Raw genomic sequence first — 21,338 nt, forward strand, 5'->3', positions numbered from 1 at the left:
CCGCTCCGCGCAGGCGCTGGGCGGGGCGGGGCCGCGGGGGGCGGGAGGCGAAGCGCCGGTCACGGCGGGCGCGATCGGCGCCGCGGGGTGGGTGCTGCGGGGCGGGCGCTGTCGGCCGGGCGCTGTGCGGGCCGGGGCAGCGGGCGGGCCCCGCGGGGCTGGGGCAGGCGCCGCTCCAGGGCCGCTGGGCCGGTGCCCGGTGCGGCTGCGGGAGGGCTGCGGTCTGTACCGGCAGCCGCCGTGGCACCGAGCCCGCCGTAGGTGTGGGAGGCGGGGCGGCGTTCCCTGAGCGTACATGGGGTATGCACATGGCTCGAGTGCCGTAACCAGAGCGTAGCTTTGGCACTGTAAGTTAACCCCTTTTGGAAATAACTTGTTTTTGGAAAACATGCTCTAGGCAGGCTGGGGTGCGGGCAGCTCAGGCTGGTTTGGTTTCGTTTGTATTACATTATTTGCGAGATCAGGATGGACAAAAGGCCTCCCCAATGCTGCCAGTAGGCTAGGAAGAAGTCTACTAGCTCCGTACTTCTATTATCATCAGATCGTGTCATAAAAAATATCCCAAATAACTCAAAAAACCCATCCAAAAGCAAAATAAGAAAATGCTACTCCTTTCAATGTCTTGGATTGATGTGAACTGCAAGCAGTCATCGATGCCTTCAGTGGTTGTGCATGAAAGATTACTCAGCTGTACTGGCAGACAGAAGGTTGTGTGTCCTTATTTTAGTGGTGTGATTGTAAAAATTTCCCATCTCAACTGTTCCATAAACTTTTTCCTTCATCTGAACCTTTTTGCTGTTCATCAGGCTCTCTTTTGCTTCTAGGGTGGACCAATGTGCTTTAAACTTCTGTTCTGCTTGTTTCTCGCTGTTCCAGAACACCTATTTTTTCCATCCTAGTGTTACTTTTTTAACAGGTTTGTTGATCAGTCAGACTTTTTATATGCTGTTTATGGCATATATTGAAGGGAGATTGGATTGTCATCACTGGTTGCTCTGGTTCTTAGTGAAATTTGAACCTTGTCTTCTTCAGAATATGAACTAAGTGTAATGAATCAGTGCAATGTCCTGCTCCAGAACCATGAAAGCTGAAGGAAAGAAAGCACAATGGTAATGAGTTGTATTATTTTGCCAAAGTTATAATAAACTGTAAAGTCAAACACCCAGAGATTAAGAAACTCCATATTTAATTTGCTTTTCCACATTAGTTACTTGTTTAAACATATATGTTTAAGAAGGCCTCTGCCAATTTGCCACTTTTGCCACTTAACAAATGGCAGATAAGATTTCTTCCTTTTCTGCTCATTCAGTGCAGATCCAGGTCTCATTTATTGCTGCTTGTTACCAGTCAGGCCTCAGGCTACATATGATTTTGACAATTTAATGTATCTCCAGTCAGGATAAATTCTTATAAGCTCTTTTTTTTTTTATTTGAGGGAAGGACCAATGCCTAATTAGTGTCTGAAATTTTTGGTTCAAAGGTTACCAAGTTAATATTGATAGGCTTTGAGAATACTGGAGGATGCTTTTGATGCTTGTATTCATAAATTTGTCCATGATACAGAGGAGGGAGTGTGGTGTAGTCTGCTGAATTCTCATGTGGTTTAAAAGACACACCTTATATCTCTATAAACCGTGTAGATGTCATTCATCAAATGCATAAAGCAAAAACAAAATCTTGTAATTATTTTCTTTTTTCAAACAGACCAGGGTAGAACTCATTTTGGTTTGGGTGGTTCCTTGAGCTAGTGTTTCAGGGTTTACCTTTCAATAGAAACCCATTTTTAGTCTTCCACATGGATCTCTCCAAATTAATTTTTTGTTGTTGTTTTTTGTTTTGTTTGTTTGGGAGACTTCACCCCTCATGGAATTGGAGGAGGTTCAAAAATAGGATTTATGCTTAATGAGAGCACTGTCCAAAGATCAGATGACCTTAGGCCAGGTTTTCCACTTCTGTACAGCTCACCCCTCCCACCCCCCAAAAACAAACAAAACATTTGACTGCCAAATCAGAACGCAACACACAAATCTATCTCTTGTGAAACTCATGGTTTCCTTGTCACGTATTGCAGAGGTAAGGGCTGGGAGTCAGAGCTCTGTGACATGGACCCATCAGTGGCTGGCTGTAGTTACAGCTTCTAATCTTTTTGTTTGTTTGTTTTGTTTTGTTTTTGTTTTATGTTTTGAGAGAGAGAAGCTGAAATTCATTGTGCCGTGAATTCATCTTAAGTGCCTGAAATTACTATTTTTTTTTTGTTTGGAAATGTGATCCTTAAACAATCCTTGGTTTTTAGTCATCAGGATGCTTGAATCTTCAAAGTTTTTGTATTTTTTTCAATTGCTTCTTTTTTCTTGTAAATCTAAGTAATATGGTCTGTGTATACACTGAAATCAGCATCAACTGTGTGAAAAAGTCATATAATCGTTGAATAATTGATATTTACAATGCTACCAGATACTTATATTCATAATAGTTTTGTAACAATGCATTGCTTTGTATTTTCTTAATGCAGTGTATGAATAGTGGGTATCAAATGCGATATATTGTTGAAAGGAACTGCTGCAGTGTGGTACCAAAGATCTATTTTAATCAATGATGAGGTTTTTTTTGTCTGCTTTTTTCTGATGAGTGTCTCTGGATTTTACTGTTTTAGCTCTAGTAATTGTGAAGTAAGTGGTGATACCTTGAGGACAAGCGTGAACCAGAGCTGAGTACACAACCCAGGGTGCAAAGAAGGAGGTTCAAAAACCTCTACATTCAGGCAAAAATTATTTATCACCTAGCTGTAGTTACACTTTGAAGTGAAGTCTGCTTAAATGCAAAGGAACAATTTTCTTTTCTTTGAGAAGAAAGAAACAGGTTTAAAAATTTACAGAGTAATTAGATTTTCCAGTTCCCTTGACCTACATTTATTGCTGAGATTAGAAACTGCAATGTTCAATAACTATGTTCTGGCAAGTTTTATGTGACTTTCTTTGCCACTCTTAGTTTATTATGGTTAATAAAAAAGAAATATTTGCTTTGGAGGTACTTTTAGTCCTCTACTTAATATTTGCTCTGGAGAGGGACAGATACCTAAGATTTTTTGTCACCTCTTCAAATAGCGCATCCAATTAATGACTTTATGTTAGGGAAACCAGTGTCTTTAGTTATTATTCTAGCTGATCATTTGCTCTGCCACATTTATAACATTTTTTTGTTATTCAACAACTAAACCAGCACAAAACCCCCAAAGTTCAGGAGCAAACAGTGTCTTAAGAATGCATCCTTCTAGTGCTGCATAGCCTGGGCATTTGGAACGGTAGGTCCTCATTCAGCTGTTCTGAGGCCAGGTGAAAGGGTGCCTGGAGCTGAAGCCTTGTCATCATTTCAGCAGAAGCTGCAGTAACTGCAGTGCTGAGGCTGGAAAGGTTAGCCTAACTGCCAGACTGGTGAGCAGCTTTCCCCAAACTAGAAAAAAAGTCTTGAACATAATTGAATATAAGAACATCTGGTTTACGGAAAATGTAAGGATTCATTGGGTTAGTTCTTATTTGATTTACTCCACCAAGATACAATAGGAGGGAGTAGTGATTCTTCTGAGATTTTATATATTTGGCAGGAAAAAAATTACTTTAGGTAAGCAAGCAAGTGAGAACTGTGCCAAGCCAGCTTCCCTGCAGACTTAAAATATTATCTTTTTAATGATTTAGCAGTTATGAAAATGCCAGCATTAGTCTTAAAATAATTTTAAGTGCCAAAAAATATGCAAAAGGCTTGCCAATTCATACATGCACTCTCTTCTGGTAAACACTGAACAGGAAGAACTTTGAAAAATTGAGCACTTACATATTTCTAAATCATGCTGCTACATAAAGAAGCTTTTATGAAGTAAGTCCCACATTATCTTTTCCCTTAGAGCCACATTGTCACCTGGCTGTTGTCAGCTGCCCTTTGAAGAGAGTACACATACGTGCTCATTACAACAGGAGTAGGATTCTCCATCCACAGGGCTCCCTAATTTTCAGGTGAATCTAGACCACTGCTACAGGTGCCAACAATTTTTTTTTCCTTTGGTTTATTGTTGTTGAACAACAGATATGAACTGTATGCAATTACACTGTTACTGTCTGCCAGTCCAGCTTTATAATCTTGACTTTTATCAAAAAGTATAGTTTGCACTGCTTTGATGTCTGGTAAAAGCGACCCTGCCAGTAAAGATGGGGATTAGTATCAAATGCTTATGAATGGGGATGAATAATAGTCACCATTTAATTGAAAGGGGGAATCAATTAAATGCAATTATGTTCATTTGAATGTAGACATCTGAGCACATTTATTTTTTACATATTTAGATAACTGCCTATTTTTTGTGCTTTTTTTCCGTGTTCATTGAATTCTGATTGATTTGGATTTGCTTAAAATTGAACTTTTAGCAAAATAGAAAAAGTGCTACTCTATGTAACTGTTTAGCATATATTATTGGGCTTCTGTGATAAAGTTGTTTTGACAATACTCAACTTCATTCAAAGTACTTGAAGAAGATGTTTTGTAGTAATACAAAATTCTTTTATTTTTGTCATAGAGACAATCTAAAATCTAAAGGATTTGTCCAAATTCCATGAAATAAGTAAGTAGAAAGTAAGATCACTGTTAGGTATTTTAGATTCTCTGTGAGATTATGTAATTTTAGATTTGGGGTTAAGCTCCTAAGGCCATAAAGCTTTGTTAATTGTATCTCCTGTTGCTTAAAGTCATAAATATTCCTCCCATGAAAGGTGCATTTCACAATAGGGTCCTTAGTATTTTCTCTTCCTTAGTTATGAATTCATTGCCATAACACTTTTTAAATTCAAGTTTTGATTTAATTCTGGTAGTAGACTACTTATAGTGCAAGTGGGTGTAGTTTGGAGAGACTATATGACTGACTTACAGGCTTGTTCAGTGATGAAGTTATGCCTTCTAAGTGATTGCAATGAAATCCTGATTTATGTGCAAAGAAAATTGTAAGTGTGGCTCCATGAAGACCTTTGTTGATCCTCATTCAGTTTTCTGGATAAAAAAGGGTAAAATATGTCTAGGTTTTGAGGAGTTTGGCTTTTTGGAAAGATAGGACTTCGCTTATTCAAAGCTGTGAAAATACCCAGATAGTTTTGGAGGTCTACCTGTGGTTAAGATGTTACCACTCCCAGAGCAGCAGCAAGCCTGTAATAATTACCAGCTGCTCCAGTGTCCTGGTTTAATGTACAGAGGAAATTGGACCATGAACTGAGTTGCCAAGAGATGGACACATGTTCTGTTTGGCTAAATCTGTGCAGTATGTTTTCCAGCCATGGGCTGAGGGAAAGAGTTTATAGTGGCCTTACATCAAAACCACGCAGCCCTTTCTGGCAGAACCTACTTACTAGAAGCCAGGTTAATAATAAAAGGGTAGCTGTATTATTATCAGTGCATCAAAAATGGAAGAATAGAATGTCATTTACGCAATCTTCTTTCCTAATCTAACAAAAGTCTTCTTGGCTGGACTTGGCACTCAAGTCTCATAGAACAGGTTATTTGTTTGTTATGTTTATTTTGTTATGTTTGTGTAGCCAGGTTACTGACTATTTGACCCTGTCTGTTTCTGATATGACTTTACATAAATCTAGCAGAAGAGTTTGAATGACAATGCACATCTTTTTTGACTGTAGAAAAATGTAATTTGTGGCAGAAACACTGGGGGCTTGAATGTTTTATGTTTTATGAGGAAATGTGCTAAATAGCAGTGGAAGTTATTTTGTGTACCTGTGAGTTGAAGAAATACTTGAGATAATTACTAAAGGTAATTCTACATGAGCAGTAAACACTTATTAAATTTTGCTCTTATATCTGGTAGAATTTCAAAGATAAATGGAAAAAGTGATTACTGCAAAGGTGTGGTGGCAGAGGGGGCAAAAAAGCCCTGAGTGCTCCTCTCCTTGTTTTCATCTGCAGACTTAATTCCAAAAGGGTTTAGACTTAATTCCAAGGATTTTGACCCTTATACATTTAGTCAGGCTTAACATTTCTTGTTGGAAGCTCCCTTTAAAAAAGAGTAGATAATAAAATCATTGGATCATTTAAGTTGGAAAATACTCCCAAATGCTGATAGATACGTACAACAGTATGGGTGGAGCAGATTTATAATAGGTAACCCACAAATTTTAATCATAGTTAGTCATTATCATCTTTATGACCCATTACAAGACTTTTAAGATTGATTATGGGCTTCCTGAAAACATCCAGACGTGCAAGCTGCTCATTGCTCTGTTTCTACGGGAATGTTTGATGACTGAATGTGTTACTGGCTTTGGAACCAAATTGCAGTGGGGCCTGGTATTATCACTTATATTTCAGTGCTTTTGTTTCAGACTGTGGTTTGGCTACTGTTACTAAAAATATGCAGCAGAGCTGTTTGCAATTTAAGAGTTGAACCTCCTGGTGTTAAGAGGCCAGCAGAAGGTAGCATTTAAGCTGTGCCTCAGGGCTCTGCTGAGGTCAAAGGCACAGATGTGTGCCTGGTTTGTTTTTGCGCACAGAAAATTGTGCAAGGACAGTCTGTGGGCAAATGGAAGATTTGCATATAAATGTACATGTTGGTAGCAGTAGGAAATCACTCTGGTGGCTCTGGATTTTAGCCTAGTGATTTCCATATGCTTTGGGTTCTGTTGCTCAACTTCTGAGCAGGTGGAACATGTTTTCTGTGTATGGCCACAATAAAATAGTATTGGTATGGGGGATGCATTCAAACATGAATATGTTATTAAAGCTAGCCAGCCTCAACTTCAGTTTTAGTGAAGAATTGTATTTATCTTGACAGCTTGTATCCAGAAAACTTTCCAGGACCTCTGAGATAGAATCTGTGCTTGAGAAAGATCATCAGAATGGTGGGATGGTTGGAGCGCTGAGACTCAGTAAGCTCCAAATTAGGAAAAGCCAAGTAGGGAATTTCTAGCTATTACTCTGACAAGTGCTCCGAGTGCTTTCCTTTATTGCACAAGCCACATGAATTATTTAAATATTTACATTTATTTAAATTTAAATTATTTAAATTGCATATTTTGATAACCATCTATTGAAACTTGTTCCTTTTTGTAAATATTTTTCCTCTCATGCAGCTGCTATGAAAGTGGTCCACTATTTGTGTGTAGGTAATCTTGAGAAGCATTCACCGATAATATAGTTTTTCTCGATAGTAATTTCAATTTCCCAAATTTTAGGAAGATAGAAATAAAAAAATGCACTTGTACAAAAAATACGGTTACACAGAATAAAATCAAGTTTTCCTCCTGGAGTTTCCCCAAAGCATATCAGGCTTTAGTTACTACTTTATAATAACTACTGTTTGTTTCCAGTAGAAGCTGAGTAAATGGTTACTGAACTTTGTCCTGAGAAACAATAAATGTGGACAATTTCAAATCAAAGACTGGGGGTGTTTGATTCTGTAATTCAACTTGTCATTGAGCTGTCTGTTAACAGCTTCACATCTTTCAGTGCAGTGAGGTTCAGATTTTACTATTGTCTAGGTAACAACTGTTAAAATATTGATGGCAGTGGTATTTACTCTAAGTATGCTGTAAATTAATACCTGTTCTATTGTTACTACTTGTAAAGCTGAACTACAGTAGGAGTTGATCTGTCTGTTGTTTTATTAAAGTTCCCTATTTCCTGGATTTGGGATGAAATCTAGCTGATTTGGATTCCTCCATAGAATAAAAATGTTTTCTATTCTGGTAAAAAGTGTTTCTCAGGAAGAAAAGTTTTGTTATTGTTTTAGGATTTATCTGGTCTGTCTGTTGCTCATATTGATAGACAGTGCCTCTTGAGGTTATAGCCTTGTCTGAAGTCTGCTTTTTAAAAAATATTCTACCTTTGCTGTATTACTTCATTTGTTGTCCTATTAAATAACTAATGCAACAAAATTCTGTCCTTCCACCATGCTTGGGCAAGCTTTGTAAGTTTACTTTGCTGACTATATTACATAGAACTGTTCATGTCATCTTAGTTGACTTACATTATGACATTGTAGCTCTATCTTTATCATAAGATTTCCTAAAATATTCTTTTCAGCTTTATCTCAATGCTCCCTTACTTATGTGAGTGTACACATGAGTTTTCAGGGATTCTGCTGAGTTCATGTCATTCTCAACAGGTCAAGTGGAGTGTAGAGGGCTTACAACGTTTTAGCAGTGTTATGCATATTTAAATTAAAATTTGACTTTATAAAGCTTCATGTTCCATTTAACATAAATTTTAATATTACTTTTTCCTTGGATAAAGTAGTAATAAATTAGTAAAATTTCTGATTAAATTAAAAATTATTCTTCTGAATGAGTACTTACTATTTTCACTACGGACAAAGGGTAGGTGAAAAAAAATGTAAAATTTCTTAAAAGACAGTGTATCTCCATAAATTACATGTATATAAATGAAAACTCGGGGATAAGGGTTTAGGGTACACCTTAATTCTAATTTTAGTAGCCAGTTTTAACATTTCTCACAGGATGGAAAAGGGTGAATTTTCTTATGATTTTTTGTATTATTTCCTGAACCTTACTGTTGCTATCTTTAAGAATTTAGATAAGGTATCTTTATATAGGAAAGAAAATTCTGGCAATGGCAATGCATTACTGGAAGCATAAAAGATGTCACAAACAACCTTTTCTTTTCCTAATGACATTTATAGACCTGATTTATGTGGTTCAGTGTTTGTCGCTCTTTCCTTCTGCCTGAATAATGAACACTAATCCTAGAGAAAGACCAAAGATCCCATGGATTGCTAGTATTAGCAGGAGGCTTGCAAGAATGATCCACCAAAGACAGTGCTTTACTATGGATCTTGTCAATTTGAGTTTTAAAGGAAATGAAGATATTGTGGTTTAAATTAAGTTGGAAATAGGATTTAGAATTTGACTGAGGACACATCTAGATTAGATTGGTTTGAAGGCATAGATTTCACAAGTCATATCCTGATTATGGAAATGCTAAAAGATCAGTTTTATTTGCAACTGCAAATTTGTTGCTATTCAAAGTGGTGACATGTCTTTTGAAATCATCTATTATACTCAAGATACTTGCCTTGAAATGTGGCTGAAACCAGATTTTGCAATTGAATACTTGGAGTTTTTGCAAGTGTTTTTCCCCTGATAGTAGGACCAAAAGTGCAGATAATTTCTAGAGATGCATTGTAAGTGGCACCAAACAAAGTCTACTAAAATAAATAAAAACTGACCACATGAATTAAAATTCTGTAATATAAATGGTGAGCATGTGCTTTTTAGATTTTATCTCTTTCCTTTTCTGATTTTCTCTGATTACCTCAAAGATTTTTCCTTTTATCTTTTCTTTTACCTTGGGAAGTGTTATCCTCTTTGTATCAGTTCTATGTAGTATTTATATCAAAGCTGCTGCCAGATGGACTTTTGTCAAAGGTCTGTAAAGTTTTTTGGGCCTTTCATGTATGTGAAAGCAACCTGAATAGATCCAGTTGTGGAATTGGTATTATGCTGGGTAAGACTGTTGTGAGTTTATAATTACATATGAATTGTTTTGTGTTGGCTCCAGTGGCATGTTTTCCTTGTTCAATGACACTGGAGCAGTCCCTTTTAACTACGAAGTCTGCCACTCAATTTGTCCCCAGTTGAACTCAATGTACAGGCCTCTTATATAATAAAGTGCAAATAACAAAGAATGAACATGTAGTACGAGTACTTTATTATAAAAATTTAAAATTGATGCTGACACTACCCATTCTTAACAGTTTTTAAATACTGTGTGTGTGCATTATACAGAAATGGTAGTTTATTTTAAGGTTCTTTCACTGTTTTTCCTGTTACAATGATTTTGATTCAGAGAAACTGCTTCAGTAAATTAATTTCTAAAGGTACTGTAAAATTCGTTCTTATGTTAAGGATTGTAAACTTCTACAGATGTGACAATAATTTTTCTGCCTTGGCAGATATTTTAAGACATCTTTCATGCCTATAGCTATTGAGCATTTTCCACATTATAAGCTTCAACTTGATGTACAGTATATTACCTCATTGCCATTCTTAGTGAATAGACTTTAAATACTAAACCAAGTTTTAAATGTAAAATGATATAAAGAAGCTATACTTTCATATACTTTCTTTTTCAGTAATACTTTATGAATCCAGCTACTTAAAAATGTTACTTTGTCATAAGAACTCTGGAGCACCTGTTCAATGTGGTATAATAGAAACTCAAACTGGATGTTCTTTCACGTTTGACTTTTCATCTGCACCATTGGATGGCTCTACTTCATTGGCTGCAATCACAAGAAGAAACTTAACACACTGACCTTCCTCATTCATACTTGGTAACATCCCCATCTAACATAACTTGAAACTCAGCTTTGTGAGTAATGTATTTGTGCTGTAAAAGCTGAAGAGTACTAGAGGAAGAAGAGGGTGTGATTGAGTGAGTGTGGGGAAAAGAATGTGCTCAGAAACATGTAAGGCAATGCATGGAGCCAACCTGTAGGTTGGTATAGAGGGTTGTCCCGGGAATAGGTGACTCTTCCTGGGTGTGCTGAAGGGGCAATGAATTTTTATTAAGAGCAGAGAGATACACGGCTGAATGCTTGCTTTTAAAGAATTCTCTGTTTCCCAGTTCCCTTTCTTCCCTTTCTTCCCTTTATGCCTATTTCTACAGTGATAAGGTTATCTTGGCAGCAAGGAAGTTGTGTGAGCCATAACCATTCCTAATGGAACGGCAGTTATGACTGTTCTGCTATGTGGAAGGGCTGGTCTGCTCAAAGATTGCTTCACCTTTTATTGTAGTTGACTGTAATCCAACAGACAGCAGTAATAACAATAACAACAAAACCACAAAAACAAAAAACCCAAACCAAAAGCCAGGAAGCTGCTAATTGATTTAGATTTCTAGTATTTCATTTGCAGTTTGTTTACATTTCACTTATTTTGAGTCTTTCCTTGCTCTTCAGTTTCAAACAACTTCATTGAATAGCCTGAATGAGCTTGTAAAAGATGTACAAGTGTTTTTCCTTCACACAGGTTCTAAGTCTTGAAACGTATTGAGTCACTCTCTTGAAATATAATATTATGTCTGAGTTATTCCACTGTAGAGAAACATACAGGATGAGATAGGATTATCTATAGAAATGCCTTTCCTGGGATGGATGATCAGAGTTAATGGTCTCCATTGCCCTTTAGGAGATCTTCCAAGACGTTTAGTGGGTGCTGTAAAGGCGTTGCAGAGCATGCGAGGCTGAATTCTGGACAGAAAAAGGCAGAAATGATCAAATGGTTGTTCTCTTTCTCCTGTGCCTCATTTTGGTGAGCTGTATGCCTTAGTAAAGGTCTGTTGTGTTAATTCTTCCCACTAAGAATTTTAGCCAAGCTGATTATTGATTGTGTGTGCAGTACAGAGATGAGAAGTAGGGTCTACTCTCTGCCCTCATCTCCTATTGTATCTCTTGGTGACTTTCTAATTTGGTGACAATACTGTACTTACTCTTTACTCGTGCTGGATAAAATATTTTTTGATAGTATGTTCTAATTATATTTGTGGTAGCATGTGGAGTAGTATTTTCAGTATGCATTTTTAAGGGAGTAGAAGACTCCTAAGAAAGATTAAATGGATGTCGGTAGTAATACTGTGGATTTTGTGTCTTGTCACACATAAAAGCCTTCAATATTTGGTAATTCTTTTCCCCTCCTCACCTCCTACTAAAAAATAAATCAGTCCTGTATTTTTCTGTATTTTTCATTTTCATAATTGAAAACCTGCAGGATTTGGCCAATGGTGGCTTTTCCACATGTTGCACTGTTTTATACTACTCAAATTATCTCTGTATCTGTATTTCTGAACAATTTTTACTTAGTAAGTTAAATGTGGATGTCTTATAAAAGTTCAAGCAAAATTAAATTTTACATTCTCAACATTCTCACATCTGTCTCTGATACTATGTTTTGCTATATGGATATGGAAGTAGAAACTTGGGACAACTGAAATCAAGTCTGAGCATTTGATGTAAAAATAATGAATTTCCTGTAATTAAAAAAAAATCCCTCATGGGCAGACAGTTCTAGAACTTGTCACATTAGGGTTTCTTATAACATCCTTTGAAGGATTTTCTTTTTTACAAGTGCTTCTGGAAACAATGGGATCACTGGCTTATCTAGCAGCATTATTTCTATGACTTTAATGGTAATCTTGTGCAGAAATGAGCATCAAAATGACATAAGTAGATAATTTAAGTAGTAACTTATATGACTCATCAAGAGTCACCTAAGTAGACTCAGATTAACTGTGATACTAATTTTATGAACAAGGACTATTTTCAAGCAGTAAAATTTACAGACTGGCCTCTGTAAATACTAGAGACCTATTTTGCAAGGGCAACGTAAAGCTAGTAATTCTTACTTTGTTTTGAAATAGTATACAAAAATTTTAAACTTTCCTTTAAAAAGTCTCCCTCTTCCAGCAGTGTAAACATCTCAAATTGCCCTCTTTGTGAAACTGAAATAGTTGCAAATTAGCTTGTGGGGTTTTGTTTGGTTTTGTTTTTCTGTTTTCTTCCTTTTGCTCCTCAGCTCTCTTCAAGGACAAAATGGTTGTTATTTGAGAATATGTTAGCAGTGAGTTCTTGACTGAACTGAAAGTGAAGTGGAACAATAGAAAGAATTTCTGAAATAAAACAACAAGAGTAAGCATCAAAACAAAGAATGGAAATGAAAGGGAAAGGCAGGTGTGAAAAAAGGGTAAGGCAGATATGCATGGCAAAAATAAAAAAGATAACAAATATGATTTTATGGTGCTTACTAGCTGCAGTTAATAAAAATGGTACTTAATTTGCCCATGTGGATTAAGATTTTTGTTTTTGCATCAGTGAAAGCACTTTGCTGCAGCTACCAGCTACCATTTTGGGAACTTCATTGCATACAGTATTTCTGATATTTCCTCTTTAACCAAGAGCCAACATTTTGTTCCCAAAATGTGATGACTAAACAGGAGAACAACTCTGAAAATGTGCTTAGCTTTAATTTTTTTACGGTCTGAAACTTTTATTACATAGAAGTGATTGGTAAGATTGCAGTTAGGAAATAGAAATATGTCCAGAATGGAAATAAGTTTATTCAGGCATCTTACAAAAACAGGCTTAAAAGAACTTTGTCTTCAGGAGGAACACAAAAAAATTCAGTTACTTAGATGACACTTCTATCACCTGATAAATTCTACATTAATTCTTATTATTCACTGATGAGAAAGGACTACTTGCTCACCTGCAAGCCAGTCATATCAGTCTAATGGTATCAGTATATTGGTACAAAATTTTTTACAGATGAAGAAAATGAATTTAGTATTTCTCTGTATTGTTTTGTCAGACAATTGTTGGTCACTGTTCTGATGTGCTAACGGTGTAGCAAATCGTTGTAAGCCAATGGCAAGAACTGCTGACCTAGGCATTCCTGTGTTCAGGAATTTTCAAACTTAAAGCATCACTTTCAAGGCACAACTCTCAGCTTACAGCAGCCTGCCAGAAATCAGAACATGTAATTAAAGTGCAACTCCTAGAGTATCAGTCTTCATATTTTTTCCATAACTAGTTTGTAGAAGCCTCTTCTGGGATGGGGGAAATTTGATTTCACTTGTATCTTCTTGTTATCAGATATAGGTTATTCTAGATGTAAAGTCAAAAAATGTCAGAATACTGTTTAAACCGTAGCAGTCCTGCCTTGGAGTAGTGCAGTGGACCACATGACATTTTTAGTCCTACTTTTTCAAGTCCTTGTTCTTGAAAGAAATATTTTTTTCCTGATTTTTTTTCCCCATTGGAAGCAGGATAGTCTGACCAGTAGCAGTGTCTCATTTATGCAAAAGGAGATAAACTGTCAGTCAGCTGTCACTGCTGACAGCCTGTGATGACACATGGCATGCAGAAATAAGTGATGTCTGTGGTGGTGTGTCCATGAACCCTTTAAGACTTTAAGCATTAAAAGTAATATAAATAATGACTATGATTTTGTGCATTTATCTCTTTTTCCATAGCAAGAAGGATTTCTACCCCTGGTCAGGGTTTCTTAGGATAAAACCTGGTTTTGGAATGCATTTCTGTTAATATGCTGGAGAACAAGACTCAGCATGTGCTAGCATTCTCAATTTTCTTTGACATTCATGATTTCCAGCACAGCTGCTTTTTTTTTTTTTAATAAATGTCAGATCTGTGTAATGCCAACAACGTCTCATTGCCAGAAAAAAAAAAAACAACAAAAAATCAAAACCCAGGAGGCAATAAATGGAATTGATTTTTTAAAAGCTCTTTTTCCTCTTAAAGTAACTGAGGAACATGCAGGTTTTCAGAACAAGATGTGTTTACTTTGGCAATAGCTGCCATATGTTATTTTTCTTTTTTTCTTCAATCATCTCTCATAAGGGGGATAGAACACTAACAGAACATAACTCTAAAGAGGGTCACCCCTTAAATGCACATTTCCTTGTGGTATTATAAACTGGTGCAATGAAATTGCTTGACAGTCAGGATAACTATGCCCAACATTTTTTCATGTAAAATAGCTGTTAAATATAACACAATTGCCCAGTCTTAAATCTAATTTTCAAAGATGTGTGAAAGTAAGAGGCGATTAGGAATTTCCTTAAGATTTGACTATGCTGTCAGAGTTTCTGAAAAAGGTATGCTGATCTAGTGGTAGCCAGCCACTGCTGTCACTTAATGTTAAAAGCCATACATAATGATATGCTTCCTGATGTCTCTTTTTGTGCTGGCTGCGTGGTTATCTCCTTGCAAAACTGGCATGAATCATGCCTTAGATATGCATGTATTTTTCTTCCTTTTTCCTGGAAAGGCATTGAAGCAGCAACAGGGTAGTATAAAAGCTTCTCACTGCTGTTGGAGGGCAACACCAGTAAAGCTAAGACTGACAAAGGCATTTAGGAGCCTGATTCCCATTGAAATCAATATAAACTGGGTGATTAAAGGCACTGCATATATGGGTATGGCTTCTGGCTAGGCTGCAGAACAATGTTACTGGGAGGAGCCATGGATGGGATGGAATCAAACAGCACATTTTGGGTTCCATTTCCTTTCTCATGTTGGTCCCACCCATTGTTTGAACAGTGCTAGTCAGCCCTCTGGCCATGAGCAGTGATGAGTTTGCTGACAGCTTCTTCTTTGTGACAGTCAAGTTGAGCTTTCCATTGAGAATAACCCACAGCAAAAACTCCTTAGTTTCTGTGTGCCATCTATCTTTTTTTCAAATTCTGTATCAGCCACATATGTGTTAGTGTATGATATATATTGTTTCTCACTTTTTAACTTAAGATAGTAATTTCTGCAACCAGCAGCATGCATTTTGCAATTGTATTTTAGAAAGCTGCTTGTTTCATGGTTTATTTTATGTTTGTGTGCAATTAAATCTAAATGCCCCCCTCTATTAAAAAAAAAAGTTCTTTAATCCAGAATTTGTGTGGTGGCATGTTTCATAGCTACCATAGTTGTGAAGGTGAGGTAATAGCAGTGACTCTGGATTTTCCTCTGTGGAATTTCTATTCTGTCTTCAGGATGCCTATAGTTCATATGCTCTGAAATGAAATGCAAAACATGCTCAGTGTTTGTATCTACTGTCACTACATTATGCAAACACAGCCATCACTGTCTTCTGAGCTGTAGTCTGCCTTGAAGACTTTCTTGTGGAGCTGCCCACACAAGAAGTTCTGCAGATGGAAGTTGTAGCAGAAGCTCCCAGCATTCAATCCTGAGCTGGAAACTGAAGATGGAATGTACTTATTGCCAGACAAAAACCAAAGCCCTCAAGAAGAATTGGAATATATTTAAAACAAATTCATATTATACCAGATGTGAACATATGAAAGGTGATATGGAGGCAGTAACATTTCCAATGGTGCTCAGGGTTAATTGATAGGCAGGTGCCTGTGCTGTTTCATAACTTTATCCTTCTCTATCAGCAACATGGCCTCTTGATTATTGCTTATAAAAGCATTGGTAGAGGATAAAATTACCAGAAATTCTGAGACATTTTTAAATTTTAGCATTTTGTTAATCTTGATTCTTTCCTGGATGCTTGGATCACCAGAGTTTTTTTTTTTTCAAAACAGTTTCTCAGTAGGACTGCAAGCCCATGAAATATAGTTGACATTTAATATATACCTATACTGCAAAGTAGAGTTTCATTTTGCTATACTGTATTATATTGCTTTTGAGAAAAGTGTAAAGGGAAAATGATTCTTCTTGGTAGACTAATAGGAGTTTCTCATGTTTTAACTTCCTCCCCTTAATTTTAGTATAATCTGAGTTCATAAGAGCATTAAGTTAGGCAATTGAAGTGTGGAATAGTGAATGTCCAGCTTCATTTTGAAATAGCAGACTACAGGATGTTTTGGAAGTTTGGCACAGTTTGCACTGAGATGGATGTAATTCCTTGGATGCTTCTCAGCTTTTTCATGGCACCTTACTACATTTCAATGCCCTTCCAGTTGTGATCCATAGCTTCTAATAAAACCTAGCCTACTAAGAGAAATTTAGTGTCTCAAGTATTTCTGAAATCAAATTGCCAATTTTGTTGTCTATATGAGTTCAGAGCTTTAATGATAACTCCCTGTATCTACATTGCAGTTACAGGTAGGATAGCAATGCTCACATATTGATCTAGCTAACCTAGACAACAGCACTGAAAATGCAAAAGTGTTGCATTTGGCTCCAGCTGTACAAATCTGGGCTGTATGCTGGTACTGTGTGGTAGCTAAAGCCTTTGCAATGCTTCTTTGGTTATAGCTGTTGAGTTTTGGTGTAAGTTGGTTTCAGTTCTACCTTCGACTGCAGCTTACCAGCAGCCTGAAACTCATTCTGAAGAAAGAAGAGGTTCTAATACTAACGAAAATCTTTAATTTGAAGAAAAACAGCCAAAATGAAAGAGGTGATGTTACATATTATGACTACTTGTTTGAACTCACAGCTGCCTTCTTGACAGGGAAGCACTAATGTTGCAACATCAGCAGCCAGATCGTGTCTGTCTGGCTTTTGGGTCCAGCTCGACTCAGAAACTGTGTTTATGTGCAATTCATATAGACCATCTAAGTACTTTGCCTTTTTCTTCTCCAGACTGAATCAATTTCAGCATACTTTGCCATATCATATTATTGTCATTCTGGCACTTATTACTGTCATTAATGCCATATATATGAATCCAGGAGCTCATCTGATCTAGAAAAAAATCACATGCACATGACATTTGTTTGCTTCTCAAAGGTTTTGAGTCACTGGAGGTCCACATTTTTAAACTTTTCTTTAGAAGCATGAGCTACATTATAGATCTCCTTTAAAAGAACAAGAGCAAGGTAAGAATCTGTGGTTAAATCCCCTCGGCTGGGTAGCCGCTTGCTTCCTCCCTCAGTGTGCCATGCTCTGGCAGCGCAGGCCTAGGCCATGGCTTGGGGTCAGCAGGCCTGAGGTAGGAAGGGCTCAGCTAAGCCAAGCCCCCAGCATGCCGTAAGCTGGAATGCCTGGCATGTGGCTAACAGCACTGGTGAGGCCTAAAGCATCAATGACTTTCAGGTGCCAGGGCTTTGAAAGCAGATTTATATTTATAAATGAAGTGTTACTTGGCGCAGAGCCAGCTGAGGTGACGCGTTTCTGGGCCTCAGCAGGCCCCTGTGCTCTCCTCATTCTGTGGCAGATGCAGTAATGTGAGGGAGCGTGTTCCCTGGTGGGGAGCTGGGCTGATGGGAGTTGCTTTGCAGTTTTTTTGTTGATTTCCACAGCCAATTACTCTGGGTCAGCTGAGGTATGACGCTTGATTAGAGTCCAGCAATTCATTTGAACCTTTAAGCCTTTAGACACCTAAAAATCTCTGTGGATGTGGCACTAATGATGTCGAAGCAAGTTATCTGGAAGTGCTTTTATCTAGCAGTTGACCAGGGAAGACTGTTAAGCCTGCATTGGAATGAGAGGGGAGCAGCTGGCAGGGCATTTTTCCACACTGCTTTGGAACTTGCACTTTCCCCAATACCAAAATAGTTCTGGGACATGCTGCAGTGGCCCACTTGTTTTTCTTAGCAGTAAGGGGTTGGGAGGATTCTGGGGGAAGATTGTAAATATATCTTTTCAGCTGTTGGGCTATGTTTATTATCCAGTAAAAGGGAGCTACAGCTTTAGTATATCTTTATAACTAACACTCTAAAAATATAACCTCAACCAAAGGGTAAGCATCTCTTTCTTTAGAGTAACTGTATTCAGATGGAGTACAATCATAGAATCATAATGAGAAAGGAGGCAAGTCCATTCTGCTGAGAATTAGAAGAACGTGTAGCAGTGTATATATATCAGGATACTGAGGATAACGTTTGCTAATGAATTGAGGGTAAGTTCTCAGTGAACTGATATTTATTCTCTAATTTTAACTACAGTAAGTTTACCTAATACTGGATTGCCATTTGCTTCCTTTCTACGAACATGCACAATTACTCTAAGTAGAGGGCAGAATTGTGGTTATGAAAGACAGAAAATGGGAATTATTTTTTCAGCCTATTTTAGTTCTGTAGACTTTATTAGATTCAAAGAAAAAAATCACCTTCCACCACTCTTCCCATCATATATTTGCTCCAAGAAATGGAAGATAGGAGGAATGGTAGTTGAAATGGGATTTGAAAAAAGCCTTTCATATGTTAATGACTGTAGTGACATGATAAATGTCAGGACAGAAACAAAGTCTTCTTGAAAACAATGTAACTTCAAAGAGGAATAAAAAGCGCCAAACAGCAGATTGCTCAGTACAAAAGGGTAATTTCTCACACATTGGGTTATAACTCTTACCTCACTTCCCTTCAAAATTTTAGGGACTGGGCAAAATAAAGTGGTATTACAATGCTATCCTAACTCTATATAGAAGATCAGGAGCTGGTATCTCATGGACAAATATAACCCAAGCTTTGAGATGCCATGGGATCATATTTCATTTACATCATAAGTTATAAGTGGTCTCTACATTAGATTTTCCTCTCTTTCCATCACCTTCTACCTTCCAAAGTACTTCTAAATAGATTACATCTCTTTGGAGTTATATTTGCTTTGCTAATGGCTATTTTTGGGCTATCAACTGGCCAGCTCTACTGAAGCTCTGCTTCAGTGTCTTGTCTAATTTAGAAACTTACTTGAATGTAAATTTCAAAGCCCTGAAGTCCCATTTTCATAAGTGACTGATGACCCTGTAATTCTGCTACTCTTGAAAAGTTGAACCCACACCTTACTTTTTTTTTTTTTTTTTTAATTTTTTTTTTTTTAGAGAGAGGATGAGGCACCGAGAACAAGTTTCAAACATTTTTTCATAGGCATGATTTAGAATGCAGGTTTCCTCTTTGTTTAAAAGAAGCCAAACCTACCTACTCTCTGGTGGTTTGATATGTGCTGGCCTAACTTGAATTAGATCCTCTCAGGGCTGAGATAATTTTTGCTTCTCAGGTCATCTTACAGGGGCTGCTGAAGATTTTCTGAGAAAAGCAGTCTGCTGCCTCAGACAGTGTGCATGGGTGGAAATACAGCTGTAATAAACAGACTGAAATTTATTGATGCCTGGAAGGAAGATCTTAATGAAATGGCTGCAGTGAGCATGACCTAGCCCTGTGATTATGATGAGAGTGCAGAAAGGAGCCTCCCATCTGTTAGTCCCACTAGAATGGACTGTAAGCACAGTCCAAGTAAGCACCTGAGTCTTCTATTGTATTAATTTCTCCAATTTAGTTTGGTGAGATTAAATGAAGGATATATTATGTGCAGTTTTGCGCAAAAAGTGAGGAAATTGTTTATGACAGAACAGGGAGGAAGGCATTAGTATAATTTTTGAGGAATAATGTGTACTGTTCTACTGTTCTGTGTTCATAAAGGATGAATTAACACTGGAGCATGTGCCAGGAAAGGCTCTGAGGTTGATCACAGGAATGGACAGCATCTTGTGAGAGTCCATAAAAGCTAAATAAGCCTGCACCTCTATAAACCTGTGGGAGGAGAAAATATAGTTAGACTGAAAAACAATGTGGGGATAAGAACATGTGGCTAAAATAATTTACGGTAAGGTTTTTCTAGACACCCAACCTTCAATTATGGGGCGTGAGAGTGGAAGTCTTCTCTTAGGACTGGTGGGTTTAAGAAAACAACATTTTGACATTGAGATGATAACAACCTGGAGGTTTAATTGGTCCTTTTCAGTCCTGTTTCCGTGTGGGTTTTATAAGAAAATATGGTAGCAAAAATGTTAGCAATATCTCTGTTTTAGAATTTGCAGAATAGTTGAGGTTGGAAGGAACCTCTGGGGATCATCTAGTTCAATCCTTGCTCAAGCAGGGTCAGCTAGGGCAGGTTACTTAGGGCTGCATCCAGCTGTTTTTGAGTATGTCAAAGGATTCAGTCTTCACACCATCTCTTAGCAACAATGTCCATGGTTTGATCACTCACGTGGAGGAAGAAGAAGGGGTTTTTGTCCACATGTGTTTTTCATGTGCCCACATGAATTTTATGTGTTTTAATGTGCAGCTATTGCCTCTTACCCTGATGCTGGGCACTACCAGAGTCTGGTTCCCTCTTTTTTGTTTATTCCTATGCAGTATTTATACACATGGACAGGATCCATCTGAGCCTCTTCTTCTCTGGGCTGAACACCTAAGGTTCTCCTCTGCAGAGCTGCTTTCCAGTCAGTCAGCCTCTAGCCTGTACTGGAGTCTTGGGTTATTAAAGCCCAGGTGCAGGAATTTGCACTTCCCTGTGTTCAACCTGATGAGGTTTTCCTCATTTCTCCTTCCTGTCAATGTTTCTCTGGAAAGCAGTGTGCCCATGTGGTGTATTAGCCACTCTATCCAGTTTTGTGTTACTGTGAACTTGCAGAGGATGTGCTCTTGTCTCTTCACATGTCATTAATGAGAGCATTAGAAAGTGCTGGCCCCAGTACTGATCCCTGGGTTGCACCACCAGTGTCTTGCCTCCAGCTGGACTTTGCCACCCTCCCAGCTTGGCCATTCTTGTTTTCAATCCACCTCACTATCCACTGATATAACCCATACATTGTCAGCTTGTCTGTGAGGATATTAAACAGAGACAGTGTCAAGGGCCTTTAAAGTTGGAATTGCAGGGAGTTTGAAGAAGTTGTCAGAAAATGGCTGTTAATAGCACTGAGACAAAGTAGAATAACATGGAAATTACTGAGGGTAGGAGAGATGTGGCAACCAGAATAAAACTCTGTTAAGGATGGAAGTAAAGATGCTTATGTTTTTCAGAGCAAGAACTGATTCTACAAATGATCTAGTATACTTTGTTCAACAGCTTGTATACCAAC

The 21,338-nt window shown here is 37.7% G+C and overlaps 1 long non-coding RNA gene across 1 annotated transcript in view; it reads left to right on the forward strand.

The window, feature by feature from the left end:
• Positions 1–148: 148 nt before the first annotated feature.
• LOC115910675 overlaps positions 149–21,338 on the forward strand; it is a 49,490-nt gene continuing 28,300 nt past the window's right edge. The window contains exon 1 of the long non-coding RNA XR_004061200.1: positions 149–347. This is a non-coding gene — a long non-coding RNA (uncharacterized LOC115910675). The remainder of the gene's footprint in view (positions 348–21,338) is intronic.

This window comes from Camarhynchus parvulus, chromosome 1A (assembly GCF_901933205.1).
Source record: "Camarhynchus parvulus chromosome 1A, STF_HiC, whole genome shotgun sequence".
NCBI lineage: Eukaryota > Metazoa > Chordata > Aves > Passeriformes > Thraupidae > Camarhynchus > Camarhynchus parvulus.